The 17,433-nt window shown below is 39.8% G+C and overlaps 1 protein-coding gene across 2 annotated transcripts in view; it reads right to left on the bottom strand.

Moving 5' to 3' along the window:
• RAPGEF5 (Rap guanine nucleotide exchange factor 5) overlaps positions 1-1,767 on the bottom strand; it is a 508,053-nt gene extending 506,286 nt beyond the window's left edge. For both annotated transcript variants that reach the window (XM_032401958.1, XM_032401959.1), the window contains exon 1: positions 1,689-1,767. The gene's annotated coding sequence lies outside the window, so the exon portion shown is untranslated. The remainder of the gene's footprint in view (positions 1-1,688) is intronic.
• Positions 1,768-17,433: the final 15,666 nt, after the last annotated feature.

Genomic DNA, 17,433 nt, shown 5'->3' with positions numbered 1-17,433 from the left:
GCCTGTTTCCTTCCCCAAATTAGGGAAGTTCTCTGCTATAATTTGCTCCAATATACCTTCTGCCCCTCTCTCTCTTTCTTCTTCTTCTGGGATCCCAATTATTCTAATATTGTTTCATCTTATGGTATTGCTTCTCTCTCGAATTCTGCCCTCATGATCCAGTAGTTGTTTATCTCTCTTTCCCTCAGCTTCTTTATTTTCCATCATTTGGTCTTCTATATCACTAATTCTGTCTTCTGCCTCATTTATCCTAGCAGTTAGAGCCTCCATTTTGGATTGCACCTCATTAATAGCCTTTTTGATTTTGACTTGGTTAGATTTTAGTTCTTTCATTTCTCCAGAAAGGGTTTCTCTAATATCTTCCGTGGTTTTTTCAAGCCCAGCTAGTATCTTTAAAATCGTCATTCTGAACTCTAGTTCCGACATCTTACTAATGTCCGTATTGATTAGGTCCCTGGCAGTTGGTACTGCCTCTTGTTCTTTTTGTTGAGGTGATTTTTTCCGTCTTGTCATTTTGTCCAGAGAAGAATAGATGAATGAGAGAACAAAATGCTAACAGGGTAACAACAACCCCAGAAAAATATACACTAAACAAATCAGAAGAGACCTTCCAGAAAGTGGTTGCTTTTCTGTTCAGAGAGTTGCTGCTATTCTATTCTTCGATCTCTTGTTGAGTTCGTAAGTGTTCAGAATGGTTTGATCCCTAGCTGAATTCCTGGGACCAGACAAAATTTAGGTCTCCTACTCCTCCACCATCTTACTCCTCCCTCTGGAGGTGCCCTTTGTTACTACTAGGCAGGGATGGGAGTTCAGCCTTCCCACTAGGCCTTCACTTATGCCACAGTGGCTGAAGAGGGGTACCTCACTACTACTGCCCATTTTGATACCACCAACATGGTGAGGGGAGGAGGTGGCCTCATTACCACTGAGGGTTGGGAATAGTTCTGACTCTCCATTAAGCCCCTCTTACATCATGCTAACGGGGCAGAGAAGGGCCAGCTCCTTATCATCGGTGGGAGAAGAAGTCCAGGCTCTGCATGTGACCCACTGACACAGGAAGGGCTGGGGGGGCATGAGTGGGGTGGCGTGTTCATTACTGCCTAGCAGGGATGGAGGTCCCAGATTCCTACTTAGCCTTCTCTGACACCTTCCCTGTGGGGGTGCTGGGGTGCCTCATTACAGTCTCATGAGGGTGGAAGCCTAGGCTCCTCACTTGCTCTCAGCTAGAGAAGGTGTAGTGAGACCATAGGTATTTCTGTGGAATTTGACTGGAGTCTAGTGGCCATTATCTAAAAGTTTTCTGCCTTATGAGACTGTCCCTTCCCTAGTCCTTTGGCTAGAAAGATCAAACCTTTCTCAAGACATTTTTTTGGGGGGGCGCCTGGGTGGCCCAGTCATTAAGCATCTGCCTTCAGCTCAGGTCATGATCCTGGGGTCCTGGGATCCAGCCCCACATCGGGCTCCCTGCTCGGCAAGAAAGCCTGCTTCTCCCTCTCCCAATCCCCCTGCTTGTGTTCCCTCTCTGCTGTGTCTCTCTCTGTCAAATAAATAAATACATAAAATCTTTAAAAAAAAAAAAGTTGTTGTTTTTTTTTTAAATCTGTACCCACTGGCATTTTCTGAGTTGCCGTTTTCTTCAGTATTGAGTCTGAAATATATGAGGCAGAAAGAAAACCCAAGGAACTCACCATCATGTCATTCTTCAGGTCCTAAGGTCCCTAGGCGATCTGCCTCTTCTCTCTACAGAGTCTTCTTATATTTGTTTTATACATAATATCCAGGGTTTTAGTTATACCTAGTGGGAGGAACAGGGGACAGTATGTCTATTCCATCTTCCTGGAAGCAGAATAGGTATAGTAATATCAGGTACTCCCAGTTCTTAACTCAAAAACAAATTTCCAAGACCATGTTTTCATCATGCAGAGTCCATGCTAGTGAGCCATCTCTCACTGATGAAGAAAGCCTTCTATTTCTACACAGGGACACACAGAAATAATATTAATAAAGAAAAAAAATACGAACCTAAAATTAAAAATCTATAATGCACAATAGGTATTAATCATATATTACAAGTTCCAATATAATTATTGTGGATAATATTTCATATATTAAGCTGGTGTTCTTTTCATTTATAGTAATTCTTTTTGTCCCATGACCTTTCGCCAACTCAAACTGAAGATTAAGGCATCTACTACTTCCAAAGAGAAGAGATGTGTAGAAAAGCAGATCAATTTTTTTCAGTTGTAATAGCCTTGATCTTTTGAGGATATGGCAAACAAGGATGCATTACCAAATGGAATGGAGAAAATGCATGATTATATAAAATCCAGTTTTTCCTACCTAGAGGAGAAACAGACTCCCTTAGCTGTGGAAGATAGGAAGTCATAAGATGGAGAAATAAGAGAGTTACTTGTTAATAAATATCTCTGACAAGGGCATCCAAATATTGTATGTGTATCTGAAGGTTACAAATAAGAATAGCCTGGAGAGGCCTTGGGACAGGACAGAGCAGAGATAAGGATAATGTAGTGTCTGATGAATGAAGACTCAATTTATATTCAATACATTGGGAACAGAGGACAACCACCTGAGGGCAGATGGCTTGTCCACATGCCCATCTTACCCAGTAGGAAGTCTTAGCACTCCTGGGACTGACTTTCAATCCTTAAGGTATACAGGCAGTAGGGGAAGCAAGGGCCTGAATTGACTGAAGAAACCTTGATTTGACCTTAGTAAACTTCTATAAAATGAGGGCTTGACATAGAACTTATGTTCAGCTAAAAAAAAAAAATAAAAAGACAGGGCTTACATACCTGTGTTAAGAGCCTAAGATTCATGCCCACTACAGAATAATGAAATAATAAAGAAATGTTGGCAGATTACCAGAAATATTCAAGCAAGAGAGTTTGGTTTTCTAGTAGAGTTGGTAGACGAAGTACATTTTAATAAATAAATTAATGAAAATTTTGTTTAGTATATCCACAAATGTTTCAATTGTTAATGAAGCTCTATCCCAGTGTAATAATAATTAACTACAAAATGCCATAAAGACTAAGAGGTAGTTCTGACATCGTGACAAATCAGGTTTTAGAAATCTCCATCCTTTGAAAAAGAACCCCAAAGAAAAATGAAAATTAAGAGTTTTGTAGGAAGAGTCAAATACTATGTTTAGAAAAAAAGCAGTAATTACTGTCAAGGGCCCAACACATGATTTGCTTTATGCTTAAAGGCATTGATTAAATTTAATTAGGTAGTAGTTGAACCACTGCAGATAAAAAGGTTACAGGAATTTTACATTTCTCTGTGAAATGCTACAGACCAAAAAAAAGGAACTACAGACATACCTTGTTTTATTGCACTTCACAGACATTGCATTTTTTACAAATTGAAGATTCGTGGCAACCCTGCACTGAGCAGATCTATTGGCACTATTTTTCTAACAGCATTTGCTCACTTCGTGTCTCTGTGTCCTAGCGACCAATGTTGTGTGTCCTGACTGCTCCACTGATGAGCGGTTCCCCTGTCTCTCCCCCTCTCCTCAAGCCTCCCTATTCCCTGAGATACAACAATATTGAAATTAGGACAATTAATAACCCTATAATGGTCTCTTAAGTGTTCAAGTGAAAGGAAATGTTGCATGTCTCTCATGTTACATCAAAGCTAGAAATGATTATGCTTAGTGAGGAAGGCATGTCGAAAGCCAAGATAAGCTAAATCTAAGACTCTTGTGTCAAACTGGTAGCCAAGTTGTGAATACAAAGGAAAAGTTCTTGAAGGAAATTAAAAGTGCTACCGCAGTGAACACACAAGTGATAAGAAAGTAAAACAGCCTTGTTGCCAGTATGGAGAAAGTTTTTAATGGTCTAGATGGAAGCTACAACATTCCCTCAAACCAAAGCCTAATCAAGAGCAAGGCTCTAACTCTCTTCAATTCTATGAAGGGTGAGAGAGGTGTGTATGCTGCAGAAGGTAAGTGTGAAGCTAGCAGAGGTTGGTTCATGAGGTTTAAGGAGAGAGGCCATCTCCATAACATAAAAGTGCAAGGTGAAGCAGCAAGTGCTGATGTGGAAGTTGCAGCAAGTTATCTAGAAGATCTGCCTAAGTTCATCAGTGAAGGTGGCTACCCTAAACAACAGATTTTCTTTCTTTCTTTTTTATTTTTTTAAGATTTTATTTATTTACTTGACAGAGAGAGAGAGAAAGCACACAAGCAGGGGGAGAGGCAAAGGGAGAGGGAGAAGTAGGCTCCCCGCTGAGCAGGGAGCCTGATATGGGGCTTGATCCCAGGACCCCGAGATCATGACCTGAGCCGAAGGCAGACGCTTAACTGACTGAGCCACCCAGGTGCCCCAACAGATTTTCAACACAGATGAAACAGCCTTATATTGGGAGAAGATGCCTTTTAGGACTTTCACAGCTGGAGAGGAGAAATCAATGCCTGGTCTCAAAGCTTCAAAGGACAGGCTGACCCTCGTGTTAGGGGCCAATGCACCTGGTGACTTTAAGCTGAAGCCAATGCTCATTCCAAAAATCCTAGGGCCATTAAGAATTATGCTAAATACTCTGCCTGAGTTCTAAAAATGGTATAACAAACTCTGACTGACAGCACATCTGTCTATAACATAGCTTACTAAATATTTTAAGCCACTGTTGAGACCTACTGCTCAAGAAAACACATTCCTTTCAAAATATGACTGCTCATGGGGCTCCCGGCTAGGTCAGTCGGTTGAGCAACCAACTCTTGATTTGGGCTCAGGTCATGATCGGGGTCATGAGATCTGGCCCAAGTCAGGCTCTGTGCTCAGCAAGGGTCTGCCTGAGATTCTCTCTCTCCCTCTACTCGACCCCATGCTCTCTCTTGTCTCTAAAATAAATAAATAAATGTTTTAAAAAAATATGACCACTCATTGACAATGCACCTGGTCACCCAAGAGCTCTGACGGAGATGGACAATGAGATGAATTGTTTTCATGACTGCTAACAGATTCATTCTGCAGCCCATGGATCAAAAAATATTTTTTACTTTCAAGTCTTATTACTAAAGAAATAAATTTTATAAGGCTGTGGCTACCATAGACAGTGATTTCTCTGATGGATCTGGGCAATGTAAATTGAAAACCTTCTGGAAAGGTTGGCCACTCTAGATGCCATTGAGAACATTGTGATTCACGGGAAAAGGTCAAAATATCACCATTCATAGGAGTTTGGAAGAAGTTGATTCCAGCCCTCATGGAAGACTATGAGGGGTTCAAGACTTCAGTGGAGGAAGTAACTGCAGATGTGATAGAAATAGCAAAAGAACTAGAAGGATGTAGAGTCTGAAGATGGGACTGAATTGCTGCAACCTCATGATCAAACTTAAATGTATGTGGAGTTGCTTCTTATGGATGCGCAGAGTGGCTTCTTGACATGGAATCTACTCCTAGTGAAGATGCTGTGAAGATTGTTGAAAGGACAACAAAGGATTTAGAATATTCCATAAACTTAGTTGATAAAGCAGCAGCAGGGTTTGCGAGGACTGACTCTAATTTTGAAAGAAGTTCTACTGTGGGTAAAATGCTCTCAAACAGCACTGCATTAGCCACAGAGAAATGGTTCATGAAAGGAAGAGTCCATTGATGAAGCAAACCTCATTTTTGTCTTGTTTTAAGAAATTGCCCCAGCCACCCCAACCTTCAGCAACCACCACCCGACCAGTCAGTAGCCACCAACATCCAGGCAGGACCCTCCACCAGCAAAAAGATTACAAAAAAATCACTGAAAGCTCAGATGATTGTTAGCATTTTTAAGCAATAAGTATTTTTTTAATTGAGGTACGCACATTGTTTTGTATACTGGGAAGCCAAAAAATTCATTTAACTTGCTTTATTGACATACTCACTTTGTTGCAGCGGTCTAGAACCAAACCTGCAGGATCTCTGAGGTGTACCTGTATATACACCTTTATATGTGAAATGCCACATTACAATCATGCACTAGCTTGCTTTCCCCTTCTTTTCCCAGCCAGCATTTCCTCATGAATGGGTTCTCATGAATAATGCCCAGGAATCTGCTTTTTCACAAGTTCCTAGGGGATTCTGATGATTCAAAAGATAGAAGACAAGAGAGTGCTCTAAACAGACCCTAAATCAGGCTCAATTAAACTAGATCAAGAGCCACAGTCCCTGCCGTTTCTGGGAATGCTTCCTTTCCTTCTCCTCCTCGAACTCACCCTGTCCTAATAGCTTCTCTTTCCTCACAAGTCTCTGGGGCCAAAGCAAACTTCTCAACCTGTAACATTCCAGCCAATGTTGACTTCACCTCCCCTGAAAACTACTGTTCCTCTGGAACTTCTGGGTAAAGAAGGTGGAGTAATATATTCTATTCCACTGCCCTTTCTCAAATGTTCCTGAAAACAACAAAAATGAAAAAATGATGGGAAAAAAAAAACCAATATTGTCAGTGAAGCAGAGAAACAAACACAGACCGAGGCTACAAGTACATTGCCCCAAATCTGCGGAGTTTGGATGGAGATGTGGGAGGAATGGATCTTCTTCACAGTACATATTCTCCTAAAGGAATTGCCAGCATTCTGAAGGGCCTATCCAAGGATCTCTAGGTCAGAGCAAGTCCTGGGGGTAGACATGGCGCACAGAAGTGAGGTATACAGTCTATTCAGATATAATATGTGTTTCTTTCTTGAGAACGAATTCAAACACAACTGGTAATTAGGGAGGTGATACAATATAATGCAGAAATTGTATGGGTTCTCTATGACCTTTCCCGGTTGTTTTGAAGCTACCAGGAGCAGGATTTCTCACAATTAAAGAGAAAGCCTTAACAGCATATAAAATGCTAAACAGTATATAAAACCCTAAAATTTTATATAAAATATAAAAGGGGGGGCCCAAATCCTTTAAAAGTTTAGTGACTGGTATAGGGACTTCAAAAACCTCTACATTTTCTACTCCATTAAGTTTTTAAGGGAATTGAGAGCACAGATGTCAAAACTGCAAAAGCATTTGCCCTGTGTTAAAAAAAAAAAAATCAGGGGCACCTGGGTGGCTAGGTCGGTTAAGTGTCTGCCTTCGGCTGAGGTCATGATCCCAGGGTCCTGGGATGGAGTCCTTATTGGGCTCCTTGCTCACTGGGGAGCCTGCTTCTCTCTCTACCTGCCACTCCCCCTGCTTGTGCTCTCTTTCTCTCACACAAATAAATAAATAAATCTTAAAAAAAAAAAAAAAAAGAACTGGAGACTATAAAAAAGGAAACATTCCAAGAACAAAAAGGAGCTAAAACACAAAAAAATTTAAAAGGCAACCAGCCTAGGAGCTACAACTTCTAAAACAAAAAAATAAACAGAAACTATAGAGAGGACAGAGAAAATGGAAAGAAGGGAATCAACAAAAATAATTCAAGGTAATTTTTCAGGATGAAAAGATACAAGTCCAAATTGGAAGGGTCACAACACAATTTTAAAAATACCCTACATTAAAAAAATAAAACAAATTATATCAAGGCATATTCTTGTGAAATTTCAGAACTGTGGGGACAAATAGAAGATTCTGCATGCTTCAGAGGGGGAAAAAACAGGTCGCATTTAAAAAAAAAAAAAACAGGTATCGGGGCACAAGGGTGGCTCAGTCTGTTAAGCATCTGACTCTTGATTTCAGCTCAGGTCATGATCTCAGGGTTTTGGGATCTGCGACGGGGCTCTGCACTCAGCTCTTTCTCTCTCAAATAAATAAATAAATAAATAAATAAATAAAATCTTAAAAAATAATAATAATAATTGTTTGGGCACCTGGGTGGCTCAGTTAAGTGTCTGCCTTTGGCTCAGGTCATGATCCCAGAGTCCTAGGATCAAGTCCCACATTGGGCTTCCTGCTCAGCGGGGAGTCTGCTTCTCTGCCCCTCCCCTGGCTCATGCCCTCTGTCTCTCAAATAAATAAAATCTTTAAAAAAAAAAAAACCAACAGCTATCAGACTACTTTAGACTTCTCAACAGCAACACTAGAAGCAAGAAGACTGAAGAATAAGAAGCAATGGAGCAATGTCTTCAGCATTCCTCTAAATTCAGCCAAATAATCAAGTATGAAAAAAGAATGAAGGCATTTTTAGGTACTCCAGGACTCCAAAAATTTATATCTCATGCACTCTTTTGGAAGAAACTACTGCATGTTGAGCTTCACCAAAGCAAAAGAGTAAACCAAGAAAAAGGAAGATGTGGAACAGAAAAAAGAGGACAGAATTGAAGGTAATCTCAAGGTAGACTGATGAAGGAAGATCCTGGGTTAATAAATGTGGACCAGGTTTTGAAGATAGCAGTCTGGATTGAAGCAGTGTCACCAAAAGAAGCCAAGTTGAGAGTTGTCATCCCACAAATACCAGCTGCCTTGTATTACCTTTTTGATCCATGATAGAATACCTAGTAAGCCTGGCTCATATTATTATCTATACTCAGCCTATCTTGACTGTATGCTAATTAACTGAGTTCCTTCTTTCCTTTCCATGCCCTACAACCTGGATCAACTGAGGATATATGCAGAGTATATACTTCTATTCAATGCATCTCAGTCTTTAGCATGTACCAAATCACTGATGGAACACAGATTGTGGGGCTCCACCCCCAGAGATGTCTATTCCATAGGTCTGCGCTGGGATCTAGGAATTTCTTTCTTTTTTTTTTTTTTAAGATTTTTATTTATTTATTTGACAGAGAGAGAGACAGCGAGAGAGGGAACACAAGCAGGGAAGTGTGAGAGGGAGAAGCAGGCTTCCCGCTGAGCAGGGAGCCCGATGCGGGGCTCGATCCCAGGACCCTGGGATCATGACCTGAGCCGAAGGCAGATCGGCAGACACCTAACGACTGAGCCACCCAGGCACCCCGGACCTAGGAATTTCTAACAAGTTCTCAGACGATACTGATGCCGCTGGCCAAGGGACCATACTTTGATAACCACTGCTTTTTATCTACCCTTGAGTGCTGGGGTTGATCATAGTGAACTGGAAAGCAACAAACACAAGAATCCCACTCTCTCTACCCATTTTTCCTCTGGAAACCCCTGGCCCACACTCCTGGCCAGCAAGATGTTTTGATTTTCCAGGACTCCTTTGAGCCTTTGCCCAAAGACTTCTCCAGAAGGGTCTCTCGTAAACCACATCCAGGAAACTCTGTTCAGCTTATTTTCTCCCAGGAGACTTTTTCTAACAATAGCAATAGAGCTCTTTCCCTATTCAGCTAGGTTTGTACTGACTAATCGTGTTTTTATGTATGCTTAGGCATACATACATACATAGGTGATTTTAAAAATTGTTTTCAAGTGAGGAAATAATGAACACAAAAGTCAGCAAACGGTTACTGCCAGGGGAAGAATGGTGTGATCAGGGCAGGGCACACAGAAGATTTCTAAGACACTGAAATCTTCTATTTATTCGTGAATGTTCCTTTTATTATTAGCCTTTAGAGACTAATAATCATATATCTTATTTATTCTTCTATATGAATTATACAGTCCATAATTTTTTAAAAAGAAGAAATAACACCTTCCTATTGAACAGTCTCTCAATAAAAAGGTGAGGGGGAGAGAAGATAAGTGAGGGAAAATATTCCTCTAAGATGAAGACAGTAACCAATTTGACGAGAGGATGTTTGAGACAATAAACCCAAGTTGGGGTACAGACTACCACAGTTCACTACTCTACCCACTCTCTTCATCTGGTGGCCAACCCATTCAAAGATGCGTAATAATCAGATATCAATCAACATAGAACTATATACATTAAAAACTGCAAAAACATCAATATAGGAAAAAAGAAATGTAAGCAAAGAATTGATGAAGAGCACATGTCACAAAGGGAACTACCCAAAGACTGCTATTACTCGATTGACTAAGTAGAATTGCTGACTGACGCTGACAGAACTTCTTGAAAATCATTGACCAAGAGTCCAGGAATAGGGGCAGGGACCTATTTAACTTCCCCAAGCAAAGAGTGGAACAAAAATTCACCAGTGTCTTTAAAGGAAGGTGGAAAAAGAAAGTAGTGCAAAGCTGAAATACCCTGTGGTAGGTACCCTGGGGGAGCTGCTGCCTCGCTTCTCCAGGGGCTGCCAGGGTGGTACGGGCTGAGTGCTCAGCTGCACTATCTGGACTCAAAGATGCCGCCCCCGGCCGTAGCTGACTGGTCCAAGGATAAACTCAAACAGTGGCTCAAGCCAGGTCTATGCAATTCTCCAGAAATGAACTGAGACTGTGGTTTGCTGAAGCAGAGCACGTTGATAGCAAAGTTCCACCGACTCCTGCTACTGAACCCTCAGTCCCTGTTCTCCCCAAGGTTTGCCTCATCAGTGACTTCTTAGATGAGTGAGAGAATTCTGTTTCTGTCCAATGCATTTCTTTTTTGCTTAAGCTAGCCAGAGTCTATTTTCTGTTTCTTATGACCCAAATAATCTTAATTCATGCAGCCTTGTAACTATTTTCAGGGGAAGCCTCCCAGAGCTTGACTTCCGAATACTTGTGTTAATTTATTAAAAAAAAAATATTGTAAGCCAAACACTTGAGATTCCTGGAAACTGTATGACACATACTTTTCTCTTTGTAATGAACTCATTTTCCCCTAAAGAGAAAGCAAGTCAGCCTGCACAGCCGGCCTCCTGGGTAATGTGATAACGGCTTGGACAACCTCACTAGAGTCGGACCACCTGAATCACTCAGAGGCACACTGGAAATGGCAGCAAACACGTATCATTATTTATACCATGAAAATATTCCCTGAAACTCAGTAAACCACTCAATCCAACTTGCTTGTTTTTATCTATTTTATCTTCACTATTAATATTTTCTTTTTATTATAGGAGTGGAATGGATTAAGTAAGATACAGTTGTGTTCACAATCAGCTGGTTGAATAATCTGTTTTCAGATGTTATAGTCTATTGATACATCCACGTAACTCACAAATGAACCTTGTCTAAATAAGAAGCAGCAAATTCAATAGTTGATAGAGCAGTCCTTCGTAATTCAGCATTTGAGCAGTTTGGATGTCTTAACCTAAGAATCACTCTCTCCAAACCCTGAAAAGTCCCCAGTCTACACTGACCAGGGATTCAGGGATTAGTGTACATTAAACCCCACCCCATCACCCATCACCCCTGCAACACACACACACACACACACACACACACACACACACACATTCCATACCCCCCATGCACACAAATACCTTTTTCCCTACTAGAATTTGAGGGCACTTCAAATGTATATCAGGTTACAGATCAAACATACTGGAAAAAAAAATATTTCACACACATAAACCACTGTTGCAGCTCACTCTTCTAAGTGTTACAGCTCTCAAAATGGGCACCTGTAAGGGAAACTGAAGACAATATACACTTCATTAATGATAACAGACATGCTTCCTGAGTGCTCATTCTAAAGTCCAGCACCATGCTAAGCATTTCTCATGCTTACTTTAGTCTTTTCCAATATTCTATGAGGTAAATATTACCACTTGTATGAGAAACTGAAACTTAAAGGTCAGTAACTTGCCCAAGGCCACACAGCTTGTCAGTGGTGAAGCTGGACCTCAAGCTTAGGCCCCACAGCTAGTAAGTCTAGGTGCTAGAATTCTGTCTGACTTTGTCCTAGTTCCAAGGTCACCTCTTTTCCTGCCATAGGACTAACTACTCCCAGGATGACTGAGAGTTATAGTTCCTTCAGAGGAAATGCCACCCTATCACCTGAAAACCCCATCTAAATCCTTTTCTTGTCTTTTAAGTTAAAAATCTTCATTCTTGATATTAGAAGATTATAATAATGTTATTCAAAAAAAAGTTAGCAAAGCCTACATTGTTATAAAAAATACAAAAATGTACACCCATGGAGGCTTCTGCCAACTTTTCCAACTCCCCATGGCCTGTGTGGCCAGTGAGGCAGGAATGGCACACTCAGACCTACCCTCTGGGAGCAGGCTGATGGCTCTGTCAGCCGGCACATCCAGAGATCCAGTGAACTAGCCAGGTGTGAAGACCTAACATAGTATTTATTTCAGGTAGAGACACAGATTTCACTTCACAGATCCATCTCAAAAATACAATTTCCTACAGTTTTCATGTTATTTTACAGAAATAAAATGTTACATTTCATATATACAGAGAGAGAGAGAGACTTATTAAGTGTGGTCTCCTAAACTGAAACTACCTCAGCAAGAGCACTTGAAACATGATGTTCAGTGTCACCTGAGGTCTGGGAGCCTTGGTTCATTCCTGCTGCCCTGCCTAGGAAGTGGAGCATAAGCAGTACTGGAATAACCTATATTCCTAGTACCATTCATGCTCCAAATCTATGTTACAACTGGCTCAGAAACTTACAAACACAGAAATGAAGTATACATGTGCAATTGGAAGGATGAGGTTGCCATTGAATGAGATGGGAAACCTACAGAAGAAACAATTTTCAGGGAAAGATCAGGAGTCCAGTGTTGAACATGATAAATTTGAGATGCTCATTAGATACCCGCGCGGTGATACTGCAGAGAAAACTAGTATATAATTACTACATTTAATAATCTGCTAAATTCATTTCTACTGTCATGAGTTACTCTTTCAATTACTCATTCATCTACCTGCTTTCCAGCTTCTAAAATATGATTTTTGTTTTCTCTCTCCCTGTTCTTCCTGCTCTTGTGGGTCTATGATTATTTTTAAATACCTTTATGTTAGGTCTGATGAGGCTTTAGGAGGGAGAAAAATTAAACAGATGTAATAGATGTATTAAAGCTGCTATCATAACACTGAAATTCTCATTCCTTTCTTTTTTACATGAAATAAAGTTATTTTAAAATAGGATACATATAAAGAACTCCTACAACTTGATGACAACAAAAAAACAAGTAATCCAATTCAAAAATGGGCAAAGGAGGGGCACCAGGGTGGCTCAGTCAGTTAAGCATCTGCCTTCGGCTCAGGTCATGATTCCAAAGTCCTGGGATCGAGCCCCACATCAGGCTCCTGGCTCAGCAGGGAGGCTGCTTCTCTTCCTCTGCCCCTCACCCCCTGCTCATGCTCTCTCTCAAATAAATAGATAAAATCTTAAAAAAAAAAAAAAATGGGCAAAAGAGGGGCACCTGAGTGGCTCAGTCAGTTAAGCATCTGACTCTTGATGTCTGCTCAGGTCTTAATCTTAGGGTCGTGAGTTCAAGCCCCATGCTGGGCTCCATGCTGGGCATGGAGCCTAGTTTAAATAAAAAACAAAAATAAAGCTCTGCCAGGATGTTTTAAAAAAGATGGGCAAAGAACTGGAATAGATATTTCTCCAAAGATATATGAATGACCAATAAGCACATGAAAATATATTCAACGTCATTACCATTAGAAAAGTACAAATGGAAACCACAATGGGATAGCACTTCACACTTATTAAGAGGGCTATTATCAAGAAACAGAAAAATAAGTGTTGGTGAGGATGTGGAGAGATTGAAACCCTTGTGCATTGCTGGTAGAAATGTAAAATGGTGTAGCCATTGTAAACAACCCTTTGGCAGCTCCTCAAAAGATAAACATAGAATTGCTATATGATCCAGCAATTCCACTCCTAGGTACATACTCAAAAGAACCGAAGGCAGGGCTTCGATGAGATACTTGTACACTGATGTTCAATGCAGCATTATTCACAATAGCCAAAAGGTAGAAACAACCCAAGTGTCTGTCAGAAGATGAATGGATAAACAAAATAGATACACAATGAAAGATTATGCAGCTTTAACAAGCAATGAAGTTCTAATACATGTTTCGACATGGATGAACGTTGAAAATATGCTAAGTAAATAATATGACATGAAGACATGAAGGACAAATTCCTGCATGTGTGATTCCACTTATATCAGTCAGGTACCTAGAATAGGCAAATCTACAGAAAGTAGAATGGTGGTTGCCAGGGGCTGGGGTAAGAGAATGGAGAGTTAGTGTTTAATGGGCACAGAGTTTCTGTTAGTGATCAGGAAAAAGTTCTTGAAAAATAAAGGACTGGGGGCGCCTGGGTGACTCAGTTGTTAAGCATCTGCCTTCGGCTCAGGTCATGATCCCCGGGTCCTGGGATCCAGCCCCGCATCGGGTTCCCTGCTTGGTGAGAAGCCTGCTTCTCCCTCTCCCACTCCCCCTGCTTGTGTTCCTGCTCTCGCTGTGTCTCTCTCTCTCTGTCAAATAAATAAATAAACGCTTTAAAAAAAATAAGATAAAGGACTGACTGCACATTTTGAATATACTTAATGCCACTGAATTGTACACTTAAAAGTGATCAAAGTGGTAAATTTTATATTATGTATATCTGACCACAAAAAAGAAAAAGAAAGCAATTTTTTTTCAGTAGGATTATACACACTCCAAACACCAGAAGTGATCACCACAAGGGTAGACTGTTAATTAAATTTTCTGGCACAGTTAAAGTTGAGCAGAAAACTTTATTTCACCTTTGTTGAAAATCCTTTTTAAACTTATGATCTCACCTTCCTCCTAATGATCCTAAGTGGCTGAGAACCTGCAGCTGAAGAACAATGATCTGCACAAGCCAGCAGTAAATGATTAGCTGGTAGCTCAGTCTGCCTGCAGCTGGGTTTCACTGGACTGCACAGTGCTGTGACATATTTTAATTTGCTGCCAACTTTTGAAAGTAAAAAAAAAAAAAATCCAATAAAAATCTAGATCTCCAACTTCCCTTAAAAATCAGATCAAGGGGGCACCTGGGTGGCTCAGTTGGTTGGGCAACTGCCTTCGGCTCAGGTCATGATCCTGGAGTCCCAGGATCAAGTCCCGCATTGGGCTCCCTGCTCAGTGGGGAGTCTGCTTCTCCCTCTGACCCTCCCCCCCTCATGCTCTCTCTATATATATCTCATTCTCTCTCTCAAATAAATAAATAAACTCTTAAAAAAAAAAAAAGAAACAGAAACCTGTCCCATGTGGCCCTGAGCTAATAGTCACACCTGGTCTTGGGAGCTGAAGGTGAGCTAGCAGCTACCCTATTTAAATACAGCGCCCTAGGCAATTCACCATAGTTCTACCCAACCTACTTCCCTCCTCACATTACCTGCCTGGCCCTGTGGGCATTTTAGTTTCAACTTCTTTTATAAGAGGTTGTCAAAAAACAGAAATGACAAAGTTAATCTATAAAGCTGCTAGAAATGTAATAATGCTAGGATACCTGTTTTTAACTTCCCGTTTTTCATTCATGCAAATAAATGATAGGGGTGGAATACATTTAAGATACATTGAGAAAGATGAGTAAGGATTTCATTTTCTCTAAAGTGACATTTTATAAAAGGGACACAGAATTTATTTTCCTAATTGTATCTTAGAATAATAAATTTAGAGAACACAATTAACTCTTGAACTTTTTATAGGATCATAAATAAAATCAACTCAAATCTCTTTAGAAAATGATTCATCAAAGAGACTATTCATCCAACAAGGACCAAGTTGTCACAGCAAATAGCTAGCTGGGACATATTATTTAGGTACTTAGGTATTGTATATTTAGGAATTGTAGATGAGAGAGCACAACGGACTGGGGGGGGTCTGAATATCTGGGGGTTTTAAGTCCCTACTGCCGCTTCCTAGGTGTGGGAGATTTGACAGCAGATGTGAATGAGAAGACAGTGCATGTGACAATCTCTGTAGGCTGTAATGTACTATTCTAATGGGAGCTATGACATGTCTATAGTGTTCTGTCTGTCTATAGTTTCCATCAGCTCAATGCTACTCAAAGTGTGGTCTATGAACTGATGCTGGCCCATGAACTCTTTGTTACAGGTCTGCAATAAGAAAAATACCAAACTTAGTTGAGTAAACCTTTGGAAACAGCAATTTGATATTGCTGCATCATCCAAGCATGTGATCAATGGCTCCTCTGAGCAAGATATAGGCCAGTCAGTGCTAGTGAATTCATGAGATGAGGTGCATGTGGCATGAGCTACATACAGATCATTCAAATTATTTGATGAATGTACAGCAAAAAATGTAGGACCATTTATTTTAATTTGTCAATTGAAACTCCAAAGTATATAAAAACCTAAAAAATGTAAGCATCATTAATAATTTATTTTTACAATTAATTTAAATGTTAGTCAAGCCTTTTTATAAATCTGACGGCTAAATAAGCTCCACTGAACATTTTTGCCCCCAAAATAACATACTTTTTCTGAATGTGGCAATAGTCATTAACCAAATGATGACTGCAGAAGTGATTCCAAAAAGAGAAAGGTTAAGAGTTTGTATCTATTTTATTTGGAATATGATCCCTCATATACTGGAATATGATCCCTAAATATACTTCCTATATAAGGAAGAACTGTTTGTTTTTAATGCAGCTATTTGTTGCCATGTTATTTTTATATCAAATATTATGAGTGTTTTGGGGTGGATGCGAGGGGAAGTATTAGAGACCATTCCCTTTGGCCCTATTAATTTGTAGCCTTAAATGATGGTCAAGGGCTAAAACCACAGTGTGTTATTTGTAGAAACATAGCTAATAAAGCAATAGAGCCACCTATACTCCTAAACTTAAGTGGTACTTGCATTAAAAAAATAAGTTCAAAGCCAAAAAAATAATCTATGGAAAAAATACTGGATTAAAAAGATGACATAGACAAATGATTAACATTTCATGCACAAACATTTGTGCTTTGACAGCTTCTTATAAAACAGCACTTCAGGTCACTAAAACTAACAAACTACGTACAATCAACATTAACCAAGGACATTAGTGAAAGACTGAATCAAAGACATTTGCTTCAAACTGTTTGATAAATGTACAGCAAAAAATGCATTTCTGGTACCACTTTTTCTAGTGGTACCATAGAATGATATTTTCAGAAACTGGCTAATGATATGGAAGACTAACTTAATGAATAAAGAAAGCTAACAAAGTATTTTTCATTGCAAATTGATGAATGTACAAATGCAGCTAACATGTAAAGTCCTTTTTTTTAAGCTATATTTAATGTATATGACTTGATGAGTTTGGAGAAAAGTATACACCCATGAAACCATCACCACAATTAATGCCATAAATATATCCATCACCTCTAAAAGCTTCCTCTCATCCTCTTTATTTTTTTGTGATAGAACACTTAAAAACTCTTTTAATACAAATGCAATCTGAACATGGTGGTGATAGGAAAAAGGAATTCTTTTCAGCTTCATTGCCAACAAACACAACTAGCTCTGAACTATATAAAACTATGAAAAATTACACTGTCCCCAAATGTGCCTTGGAGTTTACATTTCAGGGAGAAGTATATTCTGATGGCACAGCTGCAATGACAGGAAAGCATCTAAGGGGTTAGCCCAGACAAAAGAGCTTGCATAAAAGTCAATGAGCTGCTTCCTTTACCAAAAAAGTTCTATGAAAAAAGTGTCAGCAGAACTAAATATATTTAGCGACCCAATGAAAGTTTTAAATCAT

Source organism: Phoca vitulina, unplaced genomic scaffold, assembly GCF_004348235.1.
Source record: "Phoca vitulina isolate PV1807 unplaced genomic scaffold, GSC_HSeal_1.0 scaffold4, whole genome shotgun sequence".
Lineage (NCBI taxonomy): Eukaryota > Metazoa > Chordata > Mammalia > Carnivora > Phocidae > Phoca > Phoca vitulina.
The sequence above is the reverse complement of the archived record's forward strand: the minus strand, read 5'-3'. Positions and strand labels throughout refer to the sequence as shown.